At 32.7% G+C, this 24,339-nt stretch overlaps 1 protein-coding gene across 1 annotated transcript in view; it reads left to right on the plus strand.

The window, feature by feature from the left end:
- The first annotated feature begins 2,147 nt into the window (after window positions 1-2,147).
- Window positions 2,148-24,339, plus strand: part of LOC114332061 (uncharacterized) — a 35,779-nt gene continuing 13,587 nt past the window's right edge. The window contains exon 1 of the mRNA XM_028281771.2: window positions 2,148-2,497. The gene's annotated coding sequence lies outside the window, so the exon portion shown is untranslated. The remainder of the gene's footprint in view (window positions 2,498-24,339) is intronic.

Below are 24,339 nucleotides of genomic sequence, written 5' to 3' on the forward strand. Positions count from 1 at the left end.
CTCCCCCCCAAACCCGACGCTCAAAATGTTGTGACTTTTTTCTGGACATTATGTGAACCATATAGAACAATTTGGTGTTGGAGGATAACTTTCACTTTGGATGTCTGGGTTTGGGTCTAGTTATACCATACTAGAGTTGATAGTCAAGATGTACGAATCATAGAAAAATTATACTGGCGTCAAATAGCGACAGCTTGCATAAATGGAACATCAACAGAAATATGTAAAATACAAAGAGGTGTCAGACAGGGTTGTATACTGTCCCCACTGTTATTCAATTTATATTCAGGTATAATATTTAAGGAAGCGCTGCATAATTTAAAATGGAATGTGAAAGTTAATGGTATTCTGATAAATACAATCAGATATGCAGACGATACAGTTATTTTAAGTGATGATATGAATGGATTAAATACCGTTGACACAGTGGGAAGAGAGTTTGCCTAAACATAAAGTGTTCAAAAACAAAATACATGGTATTTAGCCGTTTGGCCCATCAAGATTCACGGTTTTATGTTGATGGTCATATAATTCAAAGAGTACCCAGTTTTAAAAAATATCTTGGTTGCCATATTACTGAACAACTAGATCCAGATAAAGAGATAAAATGTAGAATCGAGATAGCCCGCACGACATTTTTAAAAATGACGTCATTCTTCTGTAATAATAACTTGCAATTCGAAAGCGCAATATCAACCATTAATCGTTTGGAAACCTTTGAAATGTGGTTGCACAGACGTACATTGAAAATACCATCGAAGGCTATGCTGACAAATGTGGCAGTCCTTGAGAGAGCAAATGCTGCCCGCGAGCTGCTTGATTACATCAAATATAGAAAGATGGCCTATTTTGGACACGTAGTAAGGGGAGACTGGTATAATATTCTTGAACTTTTTATGATGGGTAAAATCGACGAACGCAGAGGAATTGGTAGAAAGCAGGCCTCTTGGTTGAAGAATATCAGTATTTGTTAAAATCCCTAAAAAGAGCTACATAACAGAACTAGTTTTCGATCGGATGACCGATCATCATCAGTCTTTACGTGAATTTAACATGCTAACCACTAAAATAAAAAATATGTGGGTAAAAACCCTTTACAATTAATCCGTCATAGGAACATAGATGAATAATGTGAAATTAGACACGGATGTCTAAAATATCCAATGTTTTATGCTCTAGGTACCGTTGAGCTCGAATCTGACTTGTTCACATCATGACTATATGGTAGCAAGTGACTTATAAGGTGATTTGCTACCATATAGTCATAATGTGAACAAGTCAAATTCGAGCTCAACGGTACCTAGAGCACAAACATTGGATATTTTAGACATCCATGTTTAATTTCACATTATGCATCTATGTTCCTACGACGGATCAATTGCAAAGGGTTTTTACCCACATATTTTTTATTTGGTGATTAGCATGTTAGATTCACGTAAACACTGATGATTATCGGTCATCCGATCGAAAACTAGTTCTGTGATGTAGCCCTTATTAGAGATTTTAACAAGTATACCTTTTATAAAGGATTTTAGTCGTTTTTTTTTAATGAAACTGATAAGTTATTGTTATAAAGTACAAATACAAATACAAATATATATATACCAATGTAAATACAAATACCAATGTTAAAAAGTATTTTTAAACTAGTTAATATAGCAAAACTTTATTATTTTTAGGCCCAATTCGCCGATTCAAGTTCATTTAGGCAACCCAAATTACACGACACGTAGTAGTGGCTCAGGCTATAGACATAAGTATCCTGGTCTCTGGTCTACTAAATACATATTATAATATGTATTCACCTCCTTCCTTCAGGTATAACACCTCCTTCCCACGGTCTGACTTGCCGTCTGTTAAAACACGGACGCGCTCGGACCGCGTCGCACGGTCCCATACCGCACCTTTGATATTACCAACTCTCGATGGAAAGCCCGCACCAGCATAGACATGTCTTTGTTACCACGGTCGAGACACCTCCGACGGTGCGTCGGTGCGAGCTGGTCCGCGATATTGCGGATCGTGGGAAGCCAGCCTTATACTTATTCTTACTTAGCAACTTGTTGTAATCTAATATCTAGTTATCTCATAAATCAATAGTAGATATATAATTTATAAATTTTTCAATTAGATATGTGTTTTTTAAGATTCACTATTAGATAGAACAAGAACATTTTATTTCATAAATTTATAGCTCGTTATTCTGTTATAGTTATACGATATTAATATGGCGTTTATACTTCCAGATAATATACTAGAGACTTTACTTTGCAGTTTTTGTCATAAATATTTATCTGTGAAACCCGTAAAAGTTTATCCAAACAGGCTTATACAATGTGGAAGATGTGTTGATAATAAGGAACATTCAATCTATAAATCAGAAGGAGTAGAATCACTATATGGAAAAATGGCTGAAAACATTTTATTTAAATGTGTTAACAGGTTTGATGGTTGTCGACATTTGTTAACATATTCCCAAGTGCGAGATCATGAACAGGTAAGATTTAGGGCACGTTCACATGACAAGCGCTTAACGCGCGGTTTGATAACGCACCGCTACATTTTATTCAGGCCGTTCACATTTCATCTTTTAATAAATTTTTTGTTTCCCCTTTTTTACTTCATAGTCCTGCCGCCAGGGGGGTACAACGGCCTCCTTAATTCAGATGGACTTACTAAAGTTTTTTTTATGTATTTTGACCCGTAGAACACGAATTTTTTGGGTAATAGTTGATCCGCATGTCGATAAGATTGTTATAAATATAAACAAAGAACTTGAGGAATCACATAACAGCGATTTTTCGCAAAACAAAACATTTTTTGTATTTTTTGGCTGATTCTAAGCAAAAAATGTTTCTACAAGTTTTTTCGTAGGATGCACAGTTTTCGAGATAAACGCGGTTGAACTTCCAAAAAATCAAAAAATTGCAATTTTTGAACCCGAATAACTTTTGATTAAAAAATAAAATAGCAATTCTGCTTACCGCATTTGAAAGTTCAAGTCAAATTCTATCGGTTTTGATTATTTGAATTGCTAAAAATTAATTTTTTTATTGTTAAACAAAGCTATAAACACATAGTGTTTCCCGTGCCCAATGCATGCGCTTGAATGTACGTAATCTACGTAGAAATTGTCTGTATGCGCGCCTACTCGTTTGATTTTAAATGAGAAATGCATTGAAAACATCATTAAAGCACTATGTGTTTATAGCTTTGTTTAACAATAAAGAAATTAATTTTTAGCCATGCAAATAATCAAAACCAATAGAATTTGACTTGAGCTTTCCAATGCAGTAAGCAGAATTGCTATTTTATTTTTTAATCAAAAGTTATTCGGGTGCAAAAATTGCAATTTTTCGATTTTTTAAAAGTTTAACCGCTTTTATCTCGAAAACTATGCATTCTACGAAAAAACTTGTAGGAACATTTTTTGCTTAGAATCGCTGTTATGTAATTCCTCAAGTTCTTTGTTTGTAACAATCTTATCGACATTCGGATAAACTGTTACCCAAAAAATTCGTGTTCTAAGGATGAAAATACATAAAAAAACTTGGGTAAGTCCATCTGAATTAAGGAGGCCGTTGTACCCTCCGTGGCGACAGTACTATCATGGTAACAAAGAATATAACTGAATAATTTCTGGGATATTCAGCTTAAACAATATTCGTTCTAAAATTGTCTGAATTACATGTATGTTTAAGTTTTTTAACTAATGAATGAATATAAATAGCCTTTTGGCGATATTTGTACCAACATATTTGGATTTGTTCAATTCTGATGGGCAAGCTCAACGGTTTCTTATGGGATTTTGGCTGCTGATTACGAATTTCGCGGGTGGATCCGAGAGGTTCAAAAAATTGTTATAAACAATTTAATTGTTGATACGGCTCGTCAACTAATAGAGATAAAAAAATGTTCAAATAAAATTTGTTTCTTAATAAAACACAAAGAAAATGGCGAACTAAACTTAAATCCAATAATTATAACTCAAGCTATTGTAAAATTAGTGCATAATGTTATCACTTTCTTTAAAAAGTTGTATATTAATTTGTTTATAAGGGTTTTTAGCAAATTTGAGCAATAAACATTTGCACTTTAATTAACAGTAATAATAGAAGAACTCAAAAGAACATCTTGAGCTTAGGAAAATGTTCTTAGGTTTGTTTTTGGCCAATACATAGACTTATTAATCAAGCGAACCTCTCGATATAAATTTTATTTTATTTATTATGATCTGATTTTCTTCTTGTTATGAGATTAAGCTGACTTTCATTAATTATACTAATTAATGAATTATTTTAAGTGCTAATTATAAAACAAAACAAAATTTAATAAACTTTTTCAGTAAATCAAATTCTCAGGACTAATGTTTTTTTATTTAGAATTTTCGCATCAACCATTAAAGGTTATTAGCGGGTTTTACAGATTTTACAGTAGTTGTTATTAAATATACTAATTAGAAATTTCGTATTAAATTACAAATAATAAATTACAAATCAAACAAATGAAATAGAGAATGTGGAAAAATCCCCTTACGAACAATTCACACATCCACCATTTCAGGTTGGGAAAAATTTCTTGAATAGAATCAATGATCCAAAATAAATTACAAATTACAAAATGATATAACTGAATATAAATGAATATAACTTAAATTTTGTGTAGTAAACGTATGTCCTTCAGGAATTTGATTGTATTTGCTACATTACAGTTTAAAATATCTTTAAGTTTCTTTGCTTCTTCTGGTACGTTGTTGATGGCTCTTTCGTAGGAATAAAGAGGGCATTCAGTCAATATATGTTGAGCAGTTATTGGACATTCACAATACGAACATTCAGGTGGTAGTTCTTTTGTTATGAGATGCTGGTGAGTTAACGCTGTATGTCCAATTCTTAGTCGGTTTATAATCACCTGTTGCCTTCTGTTTTCTGGAAATTGTAGTTTAGTGCCACTCCTAGTTTTAACGCTTTTAAGGTTAGCCTTATTATAATTCCACATTTCTTTCCAATTATTTACACAGTGCTGTTTAATCTTGAGCTGGATATCACTGATTGGAATTATAGTCGTTATTTCAGTTTGCCCGTCAGTAGCAGCTTTCTTGGCCAATTCATCTACTTTTTCATTTCCTGCGATACTTGTGTGTGATGGTACCCAAAGAAATTTAACGTTTACTTGTCTGTTTTGTAGGTGATAAAGTGCTAATTGTATTTGTTGCAGAATAGCATGTACTGGATATATTTGCCTTAAGCTCTGAAGAACAGATAAAGAGTCAGTAATGATGAAAGTTTGAGCTTGCATGACTCTTACATATGTCTAATGCCTTTAAAATTGCGATTGCTTCTCCCGTGAAAATGCTGCAGAATTGAGGGCCTTCTTCTTAAAGTTCCGCTCCTATCGGAGATTGGAAATCATTCCGGCAATTATAATTTTGTTGGTTACGCGCCGGAATAGTTCAATTGAGCTGCATCCAAACATTCACGGAGATTGCGTAACCACGAGATTTTACGTCTTCCTACGCTTCTTCTGCCTTTGATTCTGCCCTGCATTATATTCCTTAATAGTTCGTATTTTTCACCTCTCATGATGTGCCCCAAGTATTCTAACTTCCTGATTTTTATGGAATTTAAAACTTCGCATTGTTTTCCTAGTTGTTCGAGCACTTGTGCGTTTGTTTTACGATCGGTCCATGATATTTTCAGAATACGTCTATAACACCACATTTCGAATGCTTCCAGGTTTTAATGTTGGATTGTTTTAGTGTCCGTGCCTCAACCCCATACAAAAGGGTGGAGAAAATATAACAACGAAGCATTCTTATCCGGAGCGTTATATTTATATTGCGATTACAGAAAAGTTTCCTCATTCTGTTAAAAATGGATCGTGCAATCTCAATGCGGCATCTTATTTCTTTTGTCTGATCAGTATCTTCTGTGATCCATGCTCCAAGGTATTTGTACGAAGATATTTGCTCAATTTCTGTATTATCCAGTACTAGTCTAACTCTGATGTTTTGTGCTTTTGTAAATACCATGAACTTGGTTTTATTCAAATTTATTTTTAGTCCATAATCGTTGCAATGTATATTTAGTTGTTGAGCAAGGTGTTGCAATTCCTCTAGTGTTCCCGCTAAAAGTACGGTATCGTCAGCATATCTTATATTATTAACTGGCTCACCGTTTATTATTAGGCCCTCATTGACTTCGGCCAACGCTAATTCTGAGATGGCTTCACTATATAAATTAAATAACAATGGTGATAAAATACACCCTTGGCTCACCCCACGACGAATCTGGATATCCTCAGTCAGTTAATTTTCAACTTTCACTTTTGCTGTCTGATTCCAATAGAGGTTACATATAATTCTAATGTCTCTACTGTCAATGTTTTTATTTAACAAAATTTCTTTGAGACGATTATGCTGCACTTTGTCAAATGTCTTCTCAAAATCAATGAAACAGGCATATACTTCCTGATTCATATCTAGGCATCTCTGCGAAAGAACACTTACTGCAAACAGTGCATCCCGTGTTCCCAGACCTTTCCTAAATCCCATTTGTGTATCACTTATGCCTTCGTCTAATTTCTTATGTATTCTATTGTGAATCACTTTTAAAAACAATTTCAAGACATGACTCATTAAGGCTATGGTGCGATGTTCTTTGCACTCCTTTGCATTGGCTTTTTTGGGTAGCAGTATAAATGTAGATTGGAGCCATTCTTTAGGTATTATACCTGTTATATATATATGGTGTTAAATAAATCCAAAAGAAGGTCAATAGATTCAGTATCCACAATTTTGAGTAATTCGATAGGAACTTCATCAGGCCCGGGACATTTACCACTTTTAGCTTGTTTCATTGCATATTCGACTTCTTCTCGTATAATGTCAGGTCCAGTATCATCTTTAAATTCTTTTGGTGCTTCTGTTCTCTCTTTGTCTTCAAAAAGCTGTCCTATATATTGTGTCCATCTCTGCATTTTCTGGTTTATATATGTAATAAGTGCACCACTTTCATCTCTTAGTTGCCTAGTTTGAAGTGTTTTTTTCATTCCTGTTAGTTCTATAATTCTTTTATGCATGTTAAAAAAGTCATATTTTTTCTCAAATTCTTCCAGTTCTTGGCACTGCTCATGTAACATTCTCTCTTTAGCTTCTTTTATTTTCTTTTTAATTAATCTATCGGTTACGTTATATTTAATTGGATTTTTTGTTTTGAATGATTTTCTTTCATTCACTAATAATATTATATCTTCAGTCATCCAGTCTTTATGTTTTCTTTTCTTTGGTTTTTAGTTTTCACTGGCTGTTTTAATTACTGCTTGTTTTATATTTTCCCATTTCTGATCAATGTCATAGCTACTTTTATTCAGTTCTTGGGCAATATGTAAATTTTTAGTAAGAGTTTTTACAGTTTGTTCCTTTGTTTGTGGTTCTCTTAACCTCTTAACATCAATTCTACTTTCCGTGGGTTTTTTAATCAGCTTTAATTTGATTCGTAATGTGACTACTATGGGGTTATGGTCTCAACCGATATCTGCTCCAGGGTAAGTTTTGGCAGAAAGTATAGAATTACGAAATCTTTTTTTAATGAGGACAAAGTCAATTTGATTTCGGATTGTTCTATTGGTTGTGTCTCCGGGAGATTTCCATGTATTAAATCTTCTTTTTGGCCGCGAACTGCATATTCGGACTTTCCTAGAATAAAGGCCGCTGCATGTCCGTTTTCAGTTCTTGATGCATCAGTAAAAATCTTGTTATAGCCAGTGTATTCTGATATCCGTTCTTGATATAGTTTGTTAATGATTATGGGATTTGTAGTACTCCTTGGATAGGCCGTGAGGGATATATCAATAGTGGGAAAATTAATAGTCCAGGGAGGTATAGTTCGTTGTGTAGGATAAGAATGTGTCAGCTGCTCCATGTCAAAACCATATCTCGTTAAACGTTCTTTAAGGGGTGGATATTTAAATTGTTGATGGCAATGAGTAGGTGGATATGTTTTGTGAAGAAGTGGATAGTTTGTGTTATCAGGGTTGGAAGACAATCTCGCGGCATAATTTAAAGAAATGTGTTGTCTTCCTATTGATAGGGGGGATTCGTCTAGGATAACCTGAAAACTTGAAACAGGACTAGTTCGGTAAGCACCCATAATAAGTCTTAAACATGTGTTTTGTATAATGTCTAGTTTTTTAAGAATATAATTACTCGCAGTTGAATAGCATATTGCACCATAATCCAGTTTACTTCGGATTAATGATTGGTATAATATCCAACAGTTTTATGGTGTCCGCTACCCAAGATCGGTTTAATAGTATTTTAAGGAGATTTATTTTAGATTGGGAGGATACGACTAGCTTTTTAATATGTTCTGCCCATGTTAACTGACTGTCCAGGACTAATTTATTATATGCATTACTTTTATTTTGTGGCTTCTAGTATTTCTCGGTTGCTTGCTTTATCCAGGATAAACAAGGAAAATAAATATACTTCAACACACATATAAATTTTCAAATACCATTTATTTACTATAACATAAAATATATAAGAATCAAATTTATGCTAAACTTTATTCTGTGTAAAATTTCCAATCTAATAAAAAAACCTCTAATTCTAGTATCTCCTTTGTGAACCAAATTTATTCACTTGAATCTGTAAATTGCTCTAATTATTATTATAAAAAGAAAACAAATTTTAATTTCCACTCTTTAAAGCAATCACTTTGTACCTTTTATGAATTTATGGATGAATAATTTGTTTCAATACTATTAAGTTGATGTGGCTTTCAAAAACAAATATGGTATGTAATACAAAACAACACTCTTATGTCACAAATAATCTGACTAACCTTTTAATCCAATCTCTATATAATCTCTCCGTCGCTTGCCGACGGACTCCTATTAATTCTGCTTAATTGTGTCGTCCTAGATCTCCCACAACGTGCTCCTCTGATTATGTAAAGTGTGCTTCTCCTTTCAACTGTTTTAAAACAGCACTCGTTCGAATTCTCTCCACAAATCAAAATCTCCGGCTTGATTTAAAAACAATAGCAATTTTTAGGACCCAAACATTTTTCTCCTCGACTTGGTACCTCTTGCAATGTTTATATAATACTGTTACTAATACTATTTACTTACAGAAACTGGGATCTTTTCGGACACAAGGAGTTTGGAATTCTCGACTTTATCTCGTTTCGCCTTCCACGATCCTGCTATCACCAACTTAACAAAACTTATACTAAACACAATGCTTCCAAACTGGACTGCTAGCTCTCGATGGTAAAAACACAATGATCCTAATTCTCTCATTTAGTTTTAACATCAAATCCCTCTCCTCGTCCCATCGTTTTTTCATAGCCTCATGCTATTATATTATACATGCATTATATACATGCATTCAAACTCGGTCAAACACCACTACTTTTCATCCTACATTATTTTTTTAAGAACACCATATCATATACAAATTTGGTTTCTAGGAGATAGACTAAAATTTCCTTTTATTTACAAATAGAAAAACCCTATATCTAAAACCACAAAAGTATGTTTACTACCCAATGTCTTCGAGGAAAACAATACAAAAGGCATTGTATTTGTAAATCATACTTACTGTTCGTTATTTTTAATAATATGTACATCAAAAGATTCTAACCACTTAATCCGTTCTTTTGAATTTCTAAAATGTTTATCAGACCAATTATTGTTCGTAGAATCTCAACCACTATAAAAATTCACTCTTCTGCGAAATATTTCTTAATGTTAAATTATTTTATGTTCAAAATTTTACCACATACCTACAGGGTCTTGAAAATTTATGGTCCCGTCGTCTTTGACATACAAATTATTTTATTTTTTTAAATTAATTTTGAACTACAACAATATATACATACGTTACCTTCATTTTTCATTTCTAAAGATCCTAATTCAATTTTAGGATATAATTCTTATAATTAAATCATCATAAAATACCTCGTATCACCTTCCCTTATATTTACGTTTCTTCGAGTAATTTTTACAGTTAGGTACAAGGTGGTACTAAATCTGTTCTTGGAGGCATTAGAATTGAAAGTTGGGCTGTAGTGTCTCATTATCTATATGATATCTATATAAAATAGTTATTTTGCAACATCATCATTACATATTTATAAAACCAGCATTTTATGTGGCGCGGCGTACACATAATTCACGTGCCTTGTCACTCTTATATATGTATAATATCAAATTTAACTTTTTCTATTCATATTTGCAAAATGTATTTTATAGTACGTATTATCTTCTTTTAATTAATAATGGTAGGGGAGCCCAAGCGGGGATTTTTGCAGTTACTCAAGCGAGTCAGATTATTACATGTGGAGAAACCTTGTACCTATTGAAAATGCACCTCAACCATTATATTAGCTCTTAATGCAGGGGAGCTCGTTAAGGCGGCTCCGAAAAAAAATCTATCTTTAGAAAAACTCGAAACCGTCATATTAAGATAAGGTAAGTTAAGTGCATGCAAAACAGTGTATTGTATATTTCAAAAATCTGACGATTTGAGCGGGGCGTAAGGAAATGGGTGAGTCCCAAAGTTTCACAAGAAAAAAGCGAATATTTCGCGAAATTAATGACATATTGAAAAACTAAAAAATACGTACTCAATATTTTTCGAAAATCTATCGAATGATAGCGAACACGACTTCCCACGGAGAGGAGTGTGGGGGGTAAATTTAATATTTTAAATACTAATCCCGTCATATTTCGCGAAATGAACATCAGATCGAAAAACTGAAAAATACACTTAGGTATTCAATATTTTTGAACAACCTATCGAATGGCACCAAACACGACCCCCCACGGAGGTGGTGTGGGGGGTTACTTTAAAATCTTAAATGGGAGCCCCCATTTTTTTATTGCAGAATTGCAGCTATCGACAATGCCTTTTTTAGAATATTTATTTTGATAATAATGATACTGTGTTAAAATAGTAATTGCACCACCCTGTCCAGAAAGAAAGTACATAGCTATACATAATAGTTAAATATTTTATATTGGTTAACAGTATTTGTATATAGATTAAGATGCTACCCTCTGAAGTTCAGATTCGCCCCTGGAAGCATCGTGCAGAGATAAAATCGCTGGGCTTGTCTATTTTCTTAATTTTTGAACATTTAAAACTTTAAAAAAATTACGAGCTGCCTAAAAGAAATTTTGAGCTGCCTTGAGTAGTTTCTAGTTTTTTTCATCCTAATATTTCCTTCCCTTCACGTCCCTTCGTTACCTAAGAACCTCAAAAACTCGAAAGTTCCGGCAGTCTGAAAACAAGCCTCATGTAGGCTAGTGGACGTGAAGTTGTTTCGAGCTCTGGTGTAAATTGCGTGTTTTGAAATGCGTCCCATATATTATTATCGGTTTTTGTGTTAATCGTAGACCATTACATTGTTTTCGCTCAATTATCTGTATATTTACTCCCCCCAAAGCACTATAAACACATTTGATATTTGTATAACTCTCTTGTAAACATTGAATTGCGATAATTTTCTCAATGTTTGGATCATCCCTATTTTCAGTTCTCTTAAATAAATCGAAGGAAAATTGTCTGTAATTGTTTTATTATTGCTTCAGTGGTCCTTTATAAATATTTTGGATCAATTTGATGTTAATCCACTCCTCTCTAAAAAAGGTGGAAAGTTCGGTATTAATTACCCTCCCACCAAATGGTATGTCTCGACTGTTGAAAATGGGTCTCATTCTAACGTATGCTGCTGTTGATTTTATTATTCGCTGTTTAATTTCTGTTGGGTGGTCCCACTGGCTATTTAAATTGGTGCCCAGATATGTATTATATTATATTATATTTATATTTATGTATTATATTATAATATATTCCTCGACCCTTTCGATATTTTGTTGGTTGATTTTAAGTTGAGCGTGTAGTGTTTTTTAGTAATTGTTATAAATTTGGTCATCTTTATGTTAAGAGCTAGTCCGTATCTGTTGCTGACTTCTGTTATGCGTTTTGATATCTGTAAATCATTCAGATTATCGGCAAAAACTATGGTGTCAATCTGCATGTCTAATGTTATTCAACCATTCACCATTTATTAATACTTCTTTCGCACAACCATCTAAAGCTTCCTTGAAACGAAAAAGGGCGACAGACTACCCCAGCTAATTGAACCAAAATTCGAAAATAATATTTCAACCAACCAAGATAGCCATCGCTACACCCTTAGCTTAGCTCAGTCACTCAGGTGTGTGTTCGTCTTGTCCTCAGAGCCGCCGGTACATTTTACCGGGGCCCGGCGATGTAAGGGGCCCGGCGTCGACCAGACCAAAGACGTAATTTTTCTTGTTTTTTTGCCCTTCACTTTATGTCCATAATACGTTTAATTAATCCTTGGCTATATTTAACATGACCTTTAGTTGATTTGGCGTAAAATTTTAACAGCAACAAATCACAGAAGTCAAATACTGAAGTGCAGTCAGATAACTATGGATATGGAGATTAAAAATATATCTGGGTTTCTAGAAGATTTACAAAAATCAGAAATTGATTGAAGAATACAAAGGGTCAGAATCTAAAGGGATTAGGTCCTCCATTGTTGAATAATCTAAATTAGTTACCAGCAATCATGGAATAAGCAATTTAACCAGAATATTTAATGCGGCAAATGAAATTCATTCGCTATTTAACATTTTGTGGACATTCCGAAATGACCATGACGAGAATATTAAGAAAGAAAGTGTGTGTACTTTGTACGCACATAAGAAATTATACTTCTATTATATAATTTCAACGAAATAAATATACTTAACAGTTACAATACAAAAAATTAACAATAATTACCAAAAATTAACAGTGCCAAATATTAAAAAAAAAAGAAAAAAGTATGAATCGTCCGGGATTTGAACCCGCAACCTCGCGATTTCTCGATCTCTGGTCCAATGCTCCACCAACAAGGCCATCAAGGCGCATGCTACTGACGCTTCAGATATATATGTTATAGTCAAAGCCCGAATTGCAGGCACTCCTAGGTTTGACTAGGCAATCCTCAGGTCTGACTGACGGTCTTAGTCAAAGCCCGAAATAAATTACAGTTTCGGCTTTTGACTAGTCAAACCTAGGAGAGACAACGTTGGTCAGGCAAAGGTCGAAATTTAATATTATGAAATCAGGGTTTGACTAGTCAAACACCGATCAGCTATTAAAATGTAATTTGTTAGATTAGGTTTAATAAAACGTAATTTTTTAATTTGAATATTTATTATTTTTATATTATCGTAATTAAAATAAAAAAAATAGTGTTTATTCTCACATGTTGAGGCATTATGGAATTTGAGTTGCACAATACGTTACACTTTTTACACTTTTGAAGAGAATTTCTTATTGCAGTAGCGTTTTATAAAGCCTTGTCTTCAAAATTTAGAATCTTTTGTACTAATTTCTCTTAGAGACAGCTTAACGTCTGGAACATCTTCGAAATTAAGAAAATTTTCTTTGCATTCTCTTATTTGATTTCTTGAAACAAGTTTGTTTATTGTTCCGTATTTCGTACCAACTCTATTATAAACCGTGAATTGTTTTATCTTGTGCGATACTCAAAATATTTCGAGCATCTCCTTTGGCTCTATCAAAGCTGGGGATGGGTATTGCTCAGTGGCGACGCGTGACTTTTTCTAAAGTGTTACCAAAACCAGAAGTATTTTATAAATATTTTTATATATACAGTGTTCCCAGACATCAAAGTTTGTCCGACTAGACACCGTGACTTTTCAACTTGCTATTAATCAACTTTTTTTTGGTACGCGCGATCCAGGTCTATTATAAAAATAGATGAAATACAGAAATAAAATTAAAAAATTAAAAATTTAAGAAACTATATTATAAAGTATCTACAAACTAAAAACATCTTTGTTGTTTTTAGGTAAAATATGTATTATATCACCTTTATACTTTATTAAAAAATCCAAATTGTATAATTTGTATACTAATCAGTACATTCATTTGTCATTTTTAGCCTAAAATATTAAATAATTTTTATTTTATTGATTATACACTACAATGTACTGTATAATCAATATTATTATATGTCATATAATAATGTTGTTGTTAATTAATATATTTCGACAAGTAATTAAAATCGATTAATATGATTTATATAGGATAAAAAGGTATAGATATGTTATCTGTATAGTAAGCAAGTACAGTTACAAGTTATAAACTAGGTAATAATTAATAATGCATATTATGCAATAATCGAATCCAAAGGGCCGGTACGGTTAACTAACCGGAGTTTAATCGAGAAAATACCGGCAATAGGAATAACAGACTTCATAAATGGAATTATAATTATTACCTATAATTATAATAATAATTAAAATTGCATTTATTAAGTCTGATATTCTTACGGTCGGTATTTTCTGTCCCGATTAGCTAACCGGGACATAAAGTACCTACCGGCCCTTACCTAACCGTGTCACCAAATTAAAATTTGGTAACACGAATACTAATCCACAGCGGCTTAAGAGCCATCGTGCCCGCAAAATTTTCAGAGACGATCCAGTCCTCTGACCGATACAAAGATCCTACCATCGTTGCCACTCACAGAAGTGGTAAATCTAGGAATGCGTGATGGAAATAGTCTGCTTATAGATGGAAATAGTTAATCAAATAATACGAATACGATGACAAAATAAACGTTTTTATTTTAAGATAAATTCCTGGTTACATTACAAAGTTCTTGTTGACATTGACACTTGTCACTTGTGTCACTCACAGGTGTTGCCAACACATAAAAGTCTACAATAGAGAATTGTAATACCAACACCCTTCTGCAATTCTATATTAATTATACAAAACTATAACTCAACAACATTTAGAAGTTCCCTAAAATATTTAAATTTAGTCTTTGGCAGTGACTTTGTAAAATTTTCTTAATTAATTCTTTTTGTGAGATACAAATTTCATTTCCAATTTTACTTATATGTAAACCTAAAAATACTAATTTTTCATTATCAAACTCTTTTAATTTAAATTTTTTCTTTAATTCAGATTTTATAAAAATAATATTATCTTCAATTTTTGAAAATATTATCAAATCATCAACATATATAAGTAAAAATGTAAAATCCTTAAAATACAAACAAGGATCCTTCCTAGATCGTTGAAAACCAAGATCAGTTAGACAGTAATGAAAAAGTGTATTCCAACATTTAGGAGCTTCTTTTAAACCATACAATGATTTGCTTAACTTACAAATTAAATTTTTATCATATCCTTCAAGCCCTTCTGGTTGATACATATATACTGGTTCTTTCAACGTTCCATAAAGGAAAGCGGACTTAATATCTAGCTGTTTTACAAAAAGATCATATTCTACATACAATGACAATAATACCCTAATTGTAGCCATTCTTGCTACTGGCGCATACACATTTTCACTAATATTACTCTGTTGGAAGCCTCGAGCTACCAATCTAGCTTTTTTCACTACATTTCCGTTCACTTCTTTTTCACGAAAAACCCACTTTGAATCTATTACACTCACATTTTGTGGTTGTTTCACTAAAGTCCACGTATTGTTTTCTTCCAATGACTGAAGTTCATCGCTGATTTCTTGATTCCATTCCACGTCCTTTACTGCTTCAGAGAAAGTTTCAGGAACATTATCAAGAAATTGTCCTACTGACAAAGCTGCTAGTAGATTCATCTCTGTAGTGTATTCACAATCATAATCTTCAAGATATGTTGGTCTCTTTTTGTTTCGTGTACTTCTTCTGTTTTCATTAATTCTTTCAACTACTTCTTCTTCTTCTTCGTGTATATTTTCTTGTTCAGTGATTCTTTCAGGAATATTTTCCACTCTCTTTTCGGTTCGAATTTGAGCAATTTGTTCATTCTCAGTAAATCTAATTTTATCATTTTCAATTGAATTCTCATCAAAAATTACATTCCGTGCATGGATTATTTTTCTTTCTTTTGGATTCCATAGTCTGTAACCGTTATCTGAATAGCCTACCATAACCAGCTTTTCACTACGAGGATCAAACTTAGATTTCCTATTTTCTTTAGGAATTAGATTATAAGCATTACAACCAAATAATTTTATCTTTTCCGTATTTGGCTTTTCGCCATACCAAATTTCAGCAGGTGTTTTGTTATCAGGTAAAGTTCGAGTTTCAGTTCTATTAATTAAGTATGCTGCTACTCTCACAGCTTCACCCCACATGCTTTTATCTAAATTTGAATCAAAAATTAAACATCTTGCTTTTTCCATAATGGTTCTGTTAAAACGTTCAGAAACACCATTTTGTTCTGGATTCCTAGGTACTGTATACTGAATTTTGATTCCATTATTTGAACATAATCTTTTAAAAGCTTTTGAGGAGTATTCACCTCCGTTATCGCATCTTATACGTTCAATTTTTACATTAAATTTAGCAGTAACCATATCAATATATTCTTTAAATTTATCTATTACCTCTGATTTCCTCTCAATCAAATAACATATACAAAAATGTGAATAATGATCTATAAATGTTACAAAATAAGTTTTATTATCATGAGTTATTGGATCTATAGGACCACACAAATCTGTTGATACAACTTCTAAAATTCTTTTTGCTTTTCTTTCAGCATCAATGCTATGAAACGGTAATCGTCATTGTTTGCCTTTTAAACAAATTTCACATATACCAGATACAGGATACTTTGCAGAATGACCCATTTTCCTATGCATTAGCACATTACGTTCAACAGCTGTAATTTGTGCTTCTGGTGAAGGTCTATATCTTAATTTAACAATATATAAGTTATTTCTTAACTCACCTGTTATCACAGCATTATTTCCTTTCATTATGTTGACCTTTTTATCTTTGAATACAATTTGAAGACCTGCTTCTTCCATTTTCTTCACAGACATTAAATTATATGAAAGTTGATTACATACCCATACATTTTTCATCTCAATTTGGTTACCATTTACTGCTTGTAGATTCAAATCACCTTGTTTTGTTGCCTCCAATGATTGACCCTTCTTTGCTACATTTATGTTATACATTACTTCGTGGATATTACCTAAAAACCTTTCAACATCCTTTGTAACTAAATGATTTGTAGCACCACTGTCTATTATGAAACTTATTTCACCAGATTCTGAGTTACTAATTAAGGTGGTTTCATCTGCAGTCAAAAATGTTACCTTCTCATCGGTTTCTGCTGGGAATGCCCTATTTCCATTCTTATTTTTCCAACACTGATAGCGCTTGTGACCAATTTTTCCACACAAGTGACATTTGAATTGAAATTTTTGATTATTTCTTTCATTACCATTACTCGTTCCAGCTTTATTCTTCCATTTATTCCATGGCTGTTTCTTTGCTACAAATGCAACATCAGGATTTGTTTCAGGATCAGTTTTATTGTGCCTTGCCTCTTCCATTAGTAGCTTGTTTTTAACAAAGTCTAATGTAACTTTAGTTTCATCTTGACAAAACATAATATCAATTGCTGTAGTAACTGCTTGATATGATTCAGGCATTGCCGATAGTAACTGTGATACAACTTCACTATCTTGTATTTGACCTCCTGCACTTTTAAGTTCCCACACGGTTTGACTGAATTCTGTTAAAAATATATTTAAAGACCCTGTTGTGTATTTCAATGACCTTAGTTTCTGCTGCAGTTGAACCTGTGTCGAAATCCCCTTCTTTCGGTAAGTATTTTCCAGTGTACCAATAATCTGTTTTGCTGAGGTATTTGACTTGATCATTTCCAGTACATTGTCATGCAAACATTGCACAATTAGATTCCGGGCTTTGACATCGTTTTTCTTGTATAGTTCTCGAGCGGCATCATCTGCTGTGGCTGCGGGTTCATCTTGGGATAGTACAGCTAAGACACCAGCTTGTTCCAATAACAATTTCACTCTAAATAACCAGTTGGAGAAATTATTTCCATCAAAGGGTTTGATGTTAACAAAATTTGCTTCCGCCATTTTTGTCGTTGACTTCCTTACCACGTTTCGTGAACACTTTTGATTTCTAATTTACCACTATAGCGTCTTAAATTTCCACAACTTCTGGACCCATAACCTCTAGGAATGCGTGATGGAAATAGTCTGCTTATAGATGGAAATAGTTAATCAAATAATACGAATACGATGACAAAATAAACGTTTTTATTTTAAGATAAATTCCTGGTTACATTACAAAGTTCTTGTTGACATTGACACTTGTCACTTGTGTCACTCACAGGTGTTGCCAACACATAAAAGTCTACAATAGAGAATTGTAATACCAACATAACCAATAACGGCGCGGCGCACGGTAAGTAAGGGCACAGTATAAAGAGGGAACCTCTATATACTGTGGTAAGGGCGTATTATAATAACGTGCCACCGATTTTACATAAACTCGCTGATATTTTCGTGCTTCTAGTTGGCTATTTTACTGAATTAGGTAGATACTATTAACAAATATTTCTATTTTAAAAAAATATAAATGGAATTATTTCATAGTAGTTATAAAATATTTATTTGCAAATTTTAACTGTTACCAATGGTAACAATGGTTACATGGACGCTTCGCCAGTGGTATTGTTACAGTTTTTCCGATCGAAATTGGAGGAACATTTTTTTCGCTTAATTGTTTCTTAGCATTAGCCTGGGCATGAAGACCTTCAATCGCCTTTCCTATATTTATTTTAATCTTTTCTGTCTGTGTAACAATGGGTGCGTTCGGACGACCATAGCGGCTGACTGTGAGCAGAAATCGGCTGAGTGGTTGTGGTTGTATCCAATCCAGCCGTGATAGGGAAAGCTTAGTAAATCTCTCAGCGGCTGAATTCCAGCGGTGACGTCTGACAGCTACTGCTGGCTCAGCTGTTCAGCTGCTGTGGTCGTCCGAACGCACCCATTATCTATCCCCAGCTTTGATATAGCCAAAGGAGATGCTCGAAATATTTTTTGTATCATAAAAGCTAAAACAATTGACGGTTTATATAGAGTTGGTACGAAATACGGAACAATAAACATTCTTTTTTCAAGAAATCTAATAGAATGCAAAGAGAATTTTCTTAATTTCGAAGATGTTCCAGACGTTAAGCTGTCTCTAAGAGAAATTAGTACAAAAGATTCTAAATTTGGAGGACAAGGCTTTATAAAATGCTACTGTAATAAGAAATGCTCTTCAAAATTATGTAAGTGTAAAAAAGGTCTAAGGTATTATGCAACTCTAAATGCCATAATGCCTCAACATGTGAGAATAAACACTATTTTTTTATTTTAATCACGACAATATAAAAAAAATAAACATTCAAATTAAAAAATGACGTTTTATTAAACCTAATCTAACAAATTACGACATTTTAATAGCTGATCGGGGTTTGACCAGTCAAACCCCGATTTCATAAAATTAAATTTCGACCTTTGCCTGACCAACTTAGTCTCTTCTAGGTTTGACTAGTCAAAGGCCGAAACTGTAACTTTATTTCGGGCTTTGACTAACACCGTCAGTCAGACCTGAGGATTGACTAGTCAAACCTAGGAGTGCCTGAAATTCGGGCTTTGACTATAACATATACATAATTACACATCACGGTGTCAAGTGAAATATAAAAATAGATCTTTTATTATTTTACGCCCAAGGAAGACAACTCCAAAGACACAAAATTATAATAAAAAACCTTTTAAACCACCTTTTTCAAATTGCGCAAGTTATATTATTAATATTAATGTAAATAAATGAAATATAAATATGTTGACGTTTCACAATTTGACAATTCACTTTTAACTGCAGTGCCTTAAAATTTTTAAAGCACTAGTGCCTTAAAGTAGCATTTTTAACGCTCCTATGGAGTGCTAAAAATTGCATTTTTAACACGTTTGTAGAAAAATATATTTAAAAACACTAATATATTCTTTCCACACCTTTTCTGGACTGATACATACATAAATTAAAACATTTAGTAACTAACTCCATACTGCCTGTGTGCGCATGCGCGCAGATTAATAAAATTTCACCCTCACAATGAAATCGCGCCTAAAGAAGTATAACTTCAAAAAAAGTTGATATATTGCGCGAGTTTTATAAAGAAGATATCAGTGAAAATTGATAAATGAAATTTTTCATTTAAGAGCGATCTTCTTCTTTACGTGCCATCTCCCCGACAAAGGTTGGTAATCACCATTGCTATTCTACCTTTTGACTACAGTCCAAAAGAGTTCAGTTGAGCTGGATCCAAACCATTCTCTGAGATTTCTCTGCCAGGGCATTTTTCTTCTACCTATGCTGCGCCTTCCTTGAATCTTTCCCTGCAATTTCTCCAATAGATTTACTTAATAAAATTAAACATCTCAAATTAGATTCATTATTTCCTAATGTCGTTATTGCGTTAAGAATATTTGGCACATTGCCGGTGACAGTCGCAGAAGTGAAAAGATCCTTTAGTTTTCTTTCCCGCATAAAGAATGCTGTGATATCTACAATGAAACAGGATTGGTTAACTTGCCTATCAACTTTGTGCATTGAAAATGATGTGGTAAAATCATGCGATTTTTCGAAAATTATAGACATCTTTTCTCTTTTCCAATCAGAAAACCCGAAAATCACCTGTATTATAAAAAGTTTTTTTGTACTATTATAAATACATATAATCAAAATTTAATAAAATTTATATTTGAAATGTTTCTTATTATATATTTTTACTATTGATAATTTTATTTCTATAAAAGTTGAACAATTTTTTTCGGTCTTCACTTTTTGTCGGGGGCCCGTTCGTCACTTATTGCCGGGGCCCGCTCATCCCTCTCGGTGGCCCTGCTTGTCCTAATCTTAGAAATGAACTATGAAAGTTTGGAATGAAAGCAAACAAAACAGTATTTTTAACCAATCATGTTTATTGTTCATAAAAGATTAAATAAAAATATGACTTATTAATTGCATTAACAAATATATTAAAATTCTTGCCAAAAATGAACAATTCTGGATTATACTTATGGCTTTTGGTATCTGATGGTAACTTCTTGATGTCGAATGGTACTACTGTAGACTTTTTATAGACCTGGGCAGATGTTTGGCCTCAGATCCCTGCAGCTGAGGATGTTGCGAGCTGTAGTCTAGATGCCATGGTCCCATTGCTGTTAGTCTTAGTGCCATCGACGGCGATATGCTTTTTGAAGCTCCCAGAGGGAGAACGGAAATATCAGAAACCATGCTTTTAGATGGGAGGTTAGGTTAGATATAAAAAAATATTAGAAAAACTGCTAGATGTAAAAATGTAATTAAAATATGATAATATGTATTCTTGCCCCCAGAGAGAATATAAAAGTCTGTAAATAGAATGAAGATATGATGGGCTCATCTCTTTAAATAGATTAATTTCGCCCCTCCATTACTAATTGTCACTCTAATTGACATGACAACGCAAAGTATGAGTAGATGGGCAAACATGTTCCATATTGACAGACAGATATCTAATAGAGAGTAAGAATATCCGGGGTAACTTCAGTATGATGATTTAGATTTAAGACGAAAAGAGGTATATTAAATATAAGATAATAAAAGAGGATAATAAAAGAGGGCGCCAACGAGTTTTTAACGAAGAAAACTAGTAAAACAAATAGAAGAAAATTATTGTTAATGAAATATTTAAGAAAATAAAGTAAAATAATTATTTAAAAATAAAATAACAAAGATGTGACGTTTGTAACGTTACACATAAATAACCATTTCTTAGTCTTTAAATACCCATTCTGAGTGGATATTTAAGGAATACATTGAAACAATAATATTGAAAAAATATTCCATCAATAACATTGACCGTGTAAAGGTGGCTTTATGGAAGAGTTACCTGAACAATTTTCAGATTGCCTCAAATCCCTACCAAAAAATGTCTATCAGCTCTTGGACCAATAGTTTAAGGACTATAAATACTTAATATTTATATTGAGATATGTCGGTCCTTCTATTTGAGTGAAAATTTGAATCACACATATCGCTCATTAAATGCAACAATGTCATATCTCAAAAAACTAACTTTCCAGAAAATTCAATTTTAAGTTTTGGATGCTGCTAAAAAAATTTTTAATTTATTGAAAAAAAAATGCTTAAAACCATTAGACAATGTGATTGTTTGGTCTAAGAATCAATTGAAAAAAAAAGAGTTTTTTAATTTTAAGGGTTAATAAGATCAAATTATTAAAAAATGTTCCATTTTGTGACGTTATTGTCGCTTAAATGCATTTGAAAAAAGAGGTACAAATTAAAATATGATGATCTTGTCATTATTTAAACACAGTTTTTGGCAAATAATTTTAATATGTCAACATGTTAAAAACAAGAAGTCTACAAATAAAAATACTGTTCAAGAAACATTAATAAAATATTTTGGCTTAGAAATTTTAATGAAAATACGCATGTTTCGCAAAGGTGTTTCATGGGTGTAAAGAAAGAAATATTAAATTCTTTGACAAAAACTTCATGGAAAATTGCCTAACTTGCAAAAGGTCTATTTCTTTGTTTACAGATTTCAATATAGTCTCTATGAATATCTGCCAATGAGCGGCTATCATCAATAAATATTCTGGATGTATTGGCGCGAGTAATAACTTTCAATTCTTGGGATTGATGTTATGTACTGTCTAATATCTTCACGAATTTCTGGATTTAGCGATTTCTGGTTTCTCCCACGTTTCTTCAAACGTGTCTTCCACGTTTGTCCGATTCAAGGAGGACGTCTAAAACTTTATTCCGTTTTTCTTGTACAGTTCTTATTATGCGATCAGTTATGTCCAAAGTATTTGCAAAAAATACTTTGCAAACTCGAATCTACTTACCTTCTTTTACAGAATAGTATGCGTTATTTTTGTCTCTGGGTTTTCTTGTGCCTCCGATACGAATATACCTATGTATATTGGGGTACAACTGGTACCAACAGTTTGTTAATATACTCTCTGATTTTGAACTTCACCGAGTGACCATTAGCTTGAAAAAAATCTGTATTCTCTCCTCTTCGGTAAATTTAGATGGACACTTGAGTTTACAATCTTTGCACTGATACCTTACTTGTCTTTTTTGTCTCATATTTTTGTTTTTTGAATGAGTTTTGTAGGCTTCACCACAATTTCTCATTTTTTTTTGTAAGATTTCTCTTTCAGTTTTCAGTATTTCGTTGACGTTTCTTACCTTTCGTTGGGGGTGTAACAAGAATAGGAATGTCTTGGTTTGCTGATAAGGTTTGATTAGGCTCATTATTACCGTCGTCGTGGTTTTCTTTATCACACTCTTCTGATTCTTCATCACTCTTTGGTACATAGTTCTGATCGTTAATTATGTCCTCCCAATCTTCAGACGAAGAAGAGCTACTACTACTGGAAGACCTACTAGAACACCTACTACAACAGCTGCTTGACGATGATGAAGAACTTGTTGACTTAGAAGCTCCAGGAACAGCTATATTCGTATCATCTGTAAAAAATAATAATTATCTTCAAACACTATTAACTTTCAAAATCATACCATTTTTGAATTTTTTTGCATTTTTTTAATTTTATATGGGAGTGCCTAGGTGTCAAATAAAATAGTAAATAGACCATTAAATCCTATACTGTTTTTTCCATATTATAACATAATTTACGTAGGCAAACTATACTTTTTTTCATTTTAATTTTTCAGAACTAATTTTTTTATAAAAATATTTTTCCTTGTAGCACCAATATTTCTAAACCGCAACGCCGTGCCCCCTCACATTTTTCCAAAAGCTGGAACAGCCCCTGAAAAAATACTTACCTAGTGTACTGAAGATTCTTGATTTTTTTACAACAAAACTCATTGTCCATCTCTGAAACGTTTGTTTTATTTTCTTGTTTGTTTTGTTGTTCATCATTGTCGAGCATATTCTTTGGGGTACCATTTTCACATTCAAAAACAGAAACTGTGTAGTCAGAGATAGATTGTTTGGTAGATGCATCCTCATTGGTAGATTGCTGCTGCTTTAAAATCTGCTGAATCTTTTTTAGGCGAAAGGACATTATTACGTTGAAAGCCTAAAATGGTATATTTTTTAAATTAGATCAAATAAAAAGTATTAGACAAATAAACATAATATGCAATTATTTTTGGTTTTAAATTTAAAAAATAATAAAATTTAATGTAATCAATTGGTCGCAATCCCAAATGGAGAAAAAAGTTGTGTTTAAAGATTGACCTAACCTTAAATAAATATTATTCCTTTTAAATTTTTAAATAATATTTTGTAACAATAAAGTCATATTGTTTACAAAAACTCAGACATCTCCAGCAAAAAAAATATTAAATTTTTTGTAATAAAGTCTTAAGAAAAAATAATACACCAAACAAATA

Source organism: Diabrotica virgifera, chromosome 9, assembly GCF_917563875.1.
Source record: "Diabrotica virgifera virgifera chromosome 9, PGI_DIABVI_V3a".
NCBI lineage: Eukaryota > Metazoa > Arthropoda > Insecta > Coleoptera > Chrysomelidae > Diabrotica > Diabrotica virgifera.